The following is a 10,071-nucleotide window of genomic DNA, read 5'->3' as shown; positions in this document are numbered from 1 at the left end:
TTGGTATCTTTTAATATTGATGTTTGCATTGATCAGCCATTCATACCAATAATATATATATATATATATAATACACTCACCGGCCACTTTATAGGTACACCATGCTAGTAACGGGTGGTCTTCTGCTGCTGTAGCCCATCTGCCTCAAAGTGGACGTACTGTGCGTTCAGAGATGCCCTTCTGCCTACCTTGGTTGTAACGGGGCTATTTGAGTCACTGTTGCCTTTCTATCAGCCGAACTAGTCTGCCCTTTCTCCTCTGACCTCTGCAAAACAAGGCATTCCGCCCACAGAACGCCACCATGGATGTTTTTCTTTTTCAGACCATTCCTGTAACCCTAGAGTGGTTGTGCGTGAAAATCCCAGTGATCAGCAGTTTGAAATACTCAGACCAGCCCTTCTGGCACCAACACCATGCACGTTCAAAGGCACTCAAATCACCTTCTTCACCATACTGATGCTCGGTTTTAACTGCAGAGATTGTCTTGACCATGTTACATGCCTAAATGCACTGAGTTGCCGCCATGTGATTGGCTGATTAGAATTAAGTGGTAACGTGCAGTGGACAGGTGTACCTAATAAAGTGGCCGGTGAGTGTATATGTATATATATATATATATATATATATATATATATATATATATATATATATATATATATATATATATTATATATATATGTGTGGTGTGTTTGCTATATCTGTATACACATCTGTATACAATATTTGTAGAGCTTTGAATATTTTTTAATGTAAACTGAATATTATGGCAATATCCCTACTCTATGCTGCTGTGAGAACACCCTACCAGATGCACATTTACATTGTGGGCTCAGTGCAACTTAGTACAATGGTTATCTGTAAAATTAACCATGAGGAGGAAGGTAACTATATATAGGTGATATGATAAGGTGTGAATTGTGGTTTTTATAGGGTATATTTGTGCATGTCTGCACACATTTTTCAGAAATACAACATGCAGAAAGGGAATTTTATCTGTTCTGTGTTTTTTTTTTTTTACTATAGAATATGATACAGCGTCCAAGTGTAGGTTTGCCACACTATTGTAGAGGACTACAGCACTAGAGCTGCTAACTAACCGCTATTCTTGTCAAAATGTTGTTTTTTTTAATATTCACTTTAAATTTATTATAAATTAATGTCAATTTATGCAGTGAATAATTTCAATACATTGTCTTTCAATTTTAGGCCATGGGGTATGAACATCGGCCATTGTTTGACATGACTGTGTCAAACAATGGCCATTGTCTTATATGTTCACCCGGTTGATACTGCAGTATCGGCAGATGAACATAATTTGATTATAATTGGAATGCGGGCACATTAGGGTGTGCCCGCACTCCAATTTGTCATGGACCACAGTGTAAAGTATGGCAGGAGCCGTACTTACACTGTGCAAAGCCTACTTTGTACAGCCGCTGTTCACTGAACAGCAACCATACAAAATAGACCTGTCAATTATTTGTGCAGCACTAACACTACGCCGTGGTTCCATGCAATGCAATTAAGTATGCTGTTAAACAACGGCCGTTGTTTAACAGCAAATTCAGTGTAACTATATCAAAGAAACAGCTATGCAAATACATAAACCATAGCACACCGAATAAGTAATAAAAAAAGTACTTTATTATAACAGGTACAATATAAGTATTACTGATCCCACACACTAAAAACAATTAAAATATAAATCCCACAGGGGGGACCCGGTATAGACCACCCACAATGACACCCCAGTCTAAGTATGTCACACACCCTGTATGAATAAAGTGCACGTGCAATGCGTTAGTGTTCTATAACATGGTACCAGCAATCCACAATACAATAAATAAATGCACTATGAGAGGTGTTACCTAATAAATAAGAAAGACCATAAGCAATATCACCTAATGTATAAGAAGTCGTGTACAAAGACAGTGAAATCAAAATCAGACCAGATAGTAAGATACCACCATAAGTAGCAACAACAGGGTGGTGATGGGTGTCAAGAAAAAGAGGCTCTTTCTTGACACCCCATCACCACCCTGTGTTTGCTACTTATGGTGGTATCTTACTATCTTGGTCTGATTTTGATTTCACTGTCTTTGTACACGACTTCTTATAATTAGGTGATATTGCTTATGGTCTTTCTTATTATTAGGTAACACCTCTCAGTGCATTTATTTATTGTTATTGTGGATTGCTGGTACCATGTTATAGAACACTAACGCATTGCACGTGCACTTTATTCATACAGGGTGTGTGACATACTTAGAATGGGGTGTCATTGTGGGTGGTACTACTATACCGGGTACCCCCCTGTGGGATTTATATTTTAATTGTTTTTAGTTTGGGGATCAGTAATACTTAATATTGTACTGTTATAATAAAGTACTTTTATTTATTACATATTTGGTGTGCTATGGTTTATGTATTTGGCATAGCTGTTCTTTGATATAGTTATATTGGTTTATATGCTTACATTTAGCACCCATCATTTACACTGGGTTGTGCATGTCCAACACTTTTGCTTGCAGCAAATTCAGTGTGTTAACATGGCCTTAGAATGTATCATTGTACCACCTGCCTAAATACAAGTTGCTGTCGGGGAAAAAAATACTTGTGGGCTGTGTTATAGACAGAGGAGTTGGTAGGGAAAGTTATTTGCATAGGCCCCTTCATTAGGTGAATGGTGGGGTCACTGTGGTTGTACTTGCTCCTGGTTTAGCTGTATGTTCTATCTTGTTAGGAGTTAAAAGCACAACAGCAAACAGTAGTACGGCTAAAACCATGAGCGTAAATGGGAATGTACTGTACCATAGTGTCTCTGACGTGTCAAAAGTTTTAATTATTGGGGTCAGTGACACTTAAATAAAAATGCACAGGCTTAACAATGGCTGAAAATGGAAATTCAGTGTCATTGTGTGTATTTTTGATACAGCTTTATGAACAGTTGACATTGTATCACAGTATGGTCCAGTTACAGTGGTCTTTACTGGGCCATTATAACTTAAAACCACATTCAACATAAAATGCTGCAGAAACAGAAAAACCTATCCAGCGTCAAACCCTGTATTAAGGGGAATCTGTCACCAAATTTATGCTGCCCTTCCTGAGGGCAGCATGAACCTGTTGCCTAGGACCCGGTTTTCTTTATTCATGCCATCATTCTGATATAATCCTTGTTTATTATTGCGGACTACTGAGAGAGTGCATGCTCAGTAGTCCGCGATATTTATGATTTGCAACTCGTCCCACCTGGCCACCAGTGATACACAGTATTGACAAAAACACTGTCAATTAGAAATGAGCAAGTTAACTGTACATACTAAGTGAATCACTTTGTGTGCCACTCTGCTGCTTCTCCCTGGATGCCTGAAAAAGCTAGATCCAGTCCTGGGAGAGGTTTCACATAGCTGCTTATCAGCCTGCTGCCTTTGAAGTCTAACTAAATGATTTGCTTAGGGTCCATTTACACAGATTATCTGCCAAAGATTTGAAGCCAAAGCCAGGAATGGATTTGAAAAGAGGAGAAATCTCAGGCATTCCTTATGACCTGTTCTGTTTGTTTTCTGTTTCTGGCTTTGGCTTTAAATCTTCGGCAGATAATCTTTCTGTGTAAATGGACCTTTAGTCTGCACTGTTAATTTGCTCATCTCCACTGCCAACCCTGGGGGGTGGGGACAGTCTGGAGCCACTGCTCACAAATATCGAGGACTGCTGAGCACATACTCGCTCGTTAGTCTGCAGTGATTAATAGGGATTATTATAAATACCAGGTTTAGTCAGTGCAATTAAATTTTTTTTGTTAGTGTATTTACTGTAAAGGACACTGAAGAAGATCCTCTCCTCAAGATACAGTGATATATAGCTTTCAGCTTCTATTTCTGGCTTTGTAACAACTTTATCTGTATTAGTTAATTAGCTAATTTACTTATGGTATTTATTTGGGGGCTTCAGATTTCTCTAGTTTCTGTAAAACTCGTGGTCTCAGGTTAGTGTTTTCAACCTACAATGATCACCCAGGAACAGACAATAATGTGATTTGAGAATCAGAGCAAAGATAGTTCTGATCTGATTACTGTAAATCTACTGTACAGTCTGGACAAGTGCATTTATTTAGTTGCAGCTGAGTTCTCATGCTATGCTAAAAGCTGTCTCAGAAAAGCATGTAAATATTCCCGAGCTTCTCTGCTGAGCGCTCCATGCTGTTTCTGTGATGCATCTCACGGTCTCTGGTAAAATGCACTTACACTGCTCCTAGATGATTTGAAAGCCTCAATAAAATAAGCACCGTTTGCCTTGTTTTCAGTTTAATACATGTGATGCCTGGCCTAACACATCTCTCGGAAGGTTTAACAGTTATTTTATCTAAAAGTACGTCTTCTACAATGCCGTGCTACTTTAAAATGCCTGAATATGGATTACATAAATCTTTTTTCAACATTGATTTATTTTTTCTTTTTCACAAGAGTCCTGATAAAAAGGATTTTAGGTTTGAAACCACAGGAGGTACTACCGGTCCTTGAGGCAAAACGCAGCAGTGAATGAACAAATTTCTTTTATGTAGACTTCCCAATTAAATTGATTCACGATAACTGAGATGTGGGAAAATGGAATGAACTGAATAGCTATGTTTTGTACCTACCCTCGAATACCTAATCTAATTTTGGGCCTTAATGACTAGAATATTTTACCATTTTCATTTATTTTCATATGGTATTCAAAACACTTGTTTTTTAGCCTATTTTTGGCATCAGTGCTTGTCCTGTCACTGAGTACCTTAAACGCCGCAATCGCTATAGATCACGGCGTATAAGGAGTTAATGACAAGCAGCTGCGGGATCGCAGCTGCCTGTCATCCTCGGCTCCCCGGACACTAATGTGTGCGGGACCACTCTCACTGCAGCGGTCCCACACACATCTAAAGCCCCTGAAGTCAGGAACGTGCATATAAAATTCTGCCACAATTAGTAATACAGATGTTCCCCAAGATTATTGGCCTTCTGATGGGGTTGGTAGATATATACGTTTTAGGGAGTGCATAAAAAATTTCATCAACTGTAATCAAATTTTGATTTTCTTTTTTTAGCAGAGAGTAATAATTGTTTCAACTCTTAAATATATTATTTAGTAGCATCTGTACTTAGAGTCTCATATTAAGAGCTGTTCTCAAGAAGGTTGTGTAACATTTCAACATAATCTTTGCTATTAGCACTACATTGCCAATTTATTAGAAAGCTAGATCATGAAGTTGTTATAAGGGCCCTATTAGGGCCCATTTACACAGAATGATTGCACAGAACGATCTGCCAAAGATTTGAAGGCAAAGTCAATGGATTTGAAAAAGGAGAAGTCTTTCCTTTATGACCTGTTCCTTGTTTATAGTCTCTTTCTGGTTTTGGCTTTAAATCTTTGGCAGATAATCTGTCAGTCAATCTTTCTGTGTAAATGGACCCTTACATGGAGCAATAATCAGATCATTGCTATGTGTAATAAAGACAAAGATCAGACGATACAACAATCATTGGCTGATCATGTCTTTTGGACCTGAACTAAAATCATTGGCTGCTGGGTGCCATCGCAAATGATGTCCATATAGCCCTTTCTCCGCAATTATCTGGTGAAGATGTCAAAGATTGAAAGAAAAGGGAATCCCATACACCTTTTAAAAACTTGTGCAAGAGCCTAATGGTAACCCTCCTTATAATTGGGGGAGAGAGCCTGGTGGTGACAGCTATAAAATAGAGGGCAAGAGCCTGGTGATGACCCACTTGGTATGGCCCACCTTTTCCCTGTGTCCACACCACTGATACCTGCAGCCGGTGCTTTAGATCCCTTCAACTCTGAAACGCTGGGCTCAGCAGTTGGACCAGTCATTTCCTTATCCACCCCCTCCTTACTACCCTGAGATAGTCCAAGACACCAAACGTTCACCGTCTTATCTTCTCTGACTTTCGTGATTATGTGGTGGCAAACTGACAGGCCGTGTTATTCACCATCCAGGTCAACATCTGCTTGCATTGCTTTGCATTCAGTAGTAGAGTACTGTGTGTCCCCACTAACTGGTAGCGGTGGCCAGGATATTACATAAGCTGTGTTCTTGTCCCTCAGCAGCAGGCTCTGTTATAACTCACCTAGGCCTATGGCTTTGAACCAGCACCCTTATCAGTATGCCCACTTCCTTGCCCATGTCCTTGTCCCTTTACACTAGTCTTTCCGATGTTTTCTGTCATTAGCAGATTACACTAGTATAGGGGGGTGTTTACTCACCACCACTAGATTGTCACTCTAAGGTACTGGTTAGACTGTAAAATACTGTATGGCAGTTTTTGTGTTTTCTACTCCTACAAAGGACTTCTGGATAGTTGCGGATATAACTACAGTATTACTAGCTATATATACGGTTTTGTACAATACTGGTATATTTCATGGGATTAGCTTTTTTAAATTACACACTCAGACTATTAGTCCTAAAAATGACTTTGGACAGTTGTGGATATAAGACTATTACTAGCTATATACCAGTTTACTATTCTGTACAATACTGGTATATCGTATGGAATTAGCTCTTTATCAGTCACACTGACAGACTACTAGCTTTTTAAAAGGACCTTGGTGTTAGGTTGGGTGAACCTAATTGCCTGCCTGACTACCCACTCCTAAGCCTACTCTACCCCTTTCCCTGCTGCAGCAGCATTCCTGACAACTAACAGCAAGCAACCGAGTCAAGCAGCTGGAGAACTGGGTCTATGTACACTTGGTTAACCCGATGCAGCCGGCCAATTACTGCTATGCCAGCACCCAACATAGCTGGTGAGTAGCGGGACCATCAGCCCCTTACCTGCAATGTTACTAGAGCACCACACAGTATTCATTTAAGTATCGACCACTTTTGAGTACCATGGTACTCAAGCAAATAGTGAGCACAAATGGCCATGTTCTCTCATCTCTAGGCACCATGGCTGCTTCTTAACATTGTTGGAGAATCTTAGTTAGAATTCCTCTGCAACTGCCATTTGTGAAGGGCAATTTTTTGTGTGAATAGGTAATTATCCTTAATCTAGATCTAAACAAGATGTCGTCAAATTTAGGTGTAGGATAAAAGATAGCCCTTTATTTAATCGTAGCACTTTACCTTGGCTTTATATGTGTGAGGAGAGGTTGTTGATGTGTAATGTATCTTAGCTCCTGTTTGACTCTTCCTTCATTATCACTGGTGGCATCTCTAAAAAGTGGGTAACATAGAGCAGATGCAGCATTAAATATGACATTCATGCCCAACAACTTTTAAACTTGCAGCCTTGTTTCAAATTGACGTGGCCTAGAGTGTCTATGCCTTAACCTTGCTACGCCTCTCTGTCCCTCCTACCCACCCTCTTCACTATTAGGAATGGCCCTGGCATAATTATAGTGTTTGAAGAAGCACTATATTGTAATCCGTCTTCTCCCGTTTCTTCTTCCACCCATTCTTCTGCGAATCAGCCCGAACCGTTTTGTGCACAGACTCCATTCAAACTGCGTTTCAAAGCCCTCGGCGGTGACAAATGTGCTATCTATTTTGGTTTCGATCGGAGTTGTCGTTAAGAAATTTATGTTTAGACCCCTAATTTCTCATAGAAAATAATGGCCCATTGGAAATAATGGCCACACTGTAAACGCTAACAGCCAATCACAGAACATATGCAAATAGCTGAAATATAGCAGCCAATAGAAATTCTAAGGTCTTGTAAGTCAGTGCCTCACAACATCCACACAGTCACATGTCCACTATCGGCCAATAGAAGATAGAAGATGGAAGGTCCTTAACGATTTTGTCTCACTGACATGAGTAAGATTGTCATGGTAACCGAGCAATGATCTTTACCATTATAAGTAGCAGAGTTCAGTCAGTAAAATAGCAGAGCTGAGGCAGCCGTGTAGCAGGACGGTACCCAAGTCGCTCTTAAAGGGACGGTACCCAAGTCGCTCTTCAAGGGTCAGTACTTAAGCTGGTCTTCAAAGGATGGTACCGAAGTCTCTTTAAAGGGACAGTACTTAAGCTGGTCCTAAAGGGACAGTATAGGTCACTCAAAGCATTTTCACCAAAGTTGCTCTTAAAGGGATCGTACCAAAGATGCTTTTAAAGGGACTGTACCAAATTTGCTCTTAAAGGGAAGTTACTGTTAAAGGGGCACTCTTTTCAAGCACTATGTATTTCTCTGGAAATGTAAATCTAGTTTCTCCTATTCCTCAATTGTCTGAACACTGCACAGGTTGCTTAACAATCCAGCACATGTGAATAGGAGAAAACCTGCCTGGAGCATTACTAATGATGAGGAGAGTGAGGGGGAGGGATGGAGAGCCGTTGTTAGCCTAAAGCACAGACACTCTAGGCCACGCCAGTTTGACACATGGCTCCTCTCCCGTGCTGAAGAATGAACGTGGACAGAGCTATATTCAGAGAAGAGGGGTGGAGCTATAGGCTTGCAGAGCTGTGATGTCACTGCTGACCCCTGTAAACTGGAAGTTCTTTATGTTAACAAACACAAATCCAAAAGCAGCAACAGCGGAGGATGCCCGGGGACACTGGGGTGAAAAATGTTAGGGGAAACAACTAAAGGAAAGAGATGGATTACAAATTATTCCCTTTTCCAATAATAAAAAAATGTTGGACAACCTCTTCAAGCAGCAAGCCAAGGAATGGAGTGAACAGTCGCACGCTGCTCCCAGCTATATGTAGAGATTGTGGGGGCCTCTGTATTGAGACCCTACTATTTAAAAAAAATGTTTGACATGTTACACAAACATGAATAATCCAACATCATCCATAGCCAAATACATGTGGTGATACTAGTAGGAAAAAAAGTTTGGGGTACAAGATTCCAGCACTGCCACTGCATGCAAAACGATTGCACCAAAATATGAAAAAGCGATTGAGTACTTTATTCAAAGTAAGCACGAAATTGACATGCTTCGGGAGTAACTCTCTCTTTCTCAAAACACATGCACATCTGTTCTAAGGAAGGGAGAATTACTCACGAAACATGTCAACCTCGTGCCGCGGTCCCTGGTGCCGCTTGTAGCCCGGGACCACGGCTATTAGCGGGCACGGTCCGATCGCCGTGCCCGCTAATTAAGTATTCAGATGCAGCTGTCAAAGTTGACAGCTGCATCTGAATACTAACTGCAGCCTATTCCCTGGTGTTTAGTGGGTGGATAGCCCCTACGCGACGCGATCGTGGAGGGGCGATCCCTGCTTCTGACCTGGGCCGGGGTCTGCGCCGTAATGGCGCTGATCCCGGCTCGGCACTCTTTTGTTTTCGGCTGCAGCAGCCAAAAGCAGTAGAGTGCCTATCTCATTGATCTATGAAGTATTACTATACTGCATAGATCTCAATGAGAGATCAGTGTGCTTATACTAAAAGTCCCCCAGGGGGGCTTCAAGTATAAATATAAAAAAAGAAATAAGTGTTATTATTAGTATAAAGCCCCCTCCCCTAATTAAAGTTTGTATCACCCCTCTTTTCCCATAATATAAATAAATAAACATATTTCATACCGCCGCGTGCATAATCACCCAAAATATTAATTTATCACGTTACTGATCTCGCACAGTAAATGGCATAAGCGCCAAAAAATCCCAAAGTGCAAAATTGTGCATTTTTGGTCGCATCAAATCCAGAAAAATTGTAATAAAAAGTGATCAAAAAGTTGCATATGCACAAACAATGTATCGAAAGAAAGAACACATCATGGCGCAAAAAATGACACCTCACAAAGCCCCATAGACCAAAGGATAAAAGAGCTATAAGCCTGGGAATAGAGTGTTTTTAAGGAACATATATTTGTTAACAATGGTTTGAATTTTTTACAAGCCATCACATAATATAAAAGTTATACATGTTATATATTGTTGTAATCGTAACGACTTGAGGAACATATATAACAAGACAGTTTTACCCCAGGGCGAACAGCGTAAAAACAAAAAAATTTTAATTGACCCAGTCCTCTAAGAGTTAAGCTTCTATGTTTTCTAGAATGTTTTTAAAGCTTGCTGTCATTATTTTGTAAAAAAACAAAAACATAGGTATAGTT

Source organism: Dendropsophus ebraccatus, unplaced genomic scaffold (genome assembly GCF_027789765.1).
Source record: "Dendropsophus ebraccatus isolate aDenEbr1 unplaced genomic scaffold, aDenEbr1.pat pat_scaffold_903_ctg1, whole genome shotgun sequence".
NCBI classification, from domain to species: Eukaryota; Metazoa; Chordata; class Amphibia; order Anura; family Hylidae; genus Dendropsophus; species Dendropsophus ebraccatus.
This window is presented reverse-complemented; position numbering follows the sequence as displayed.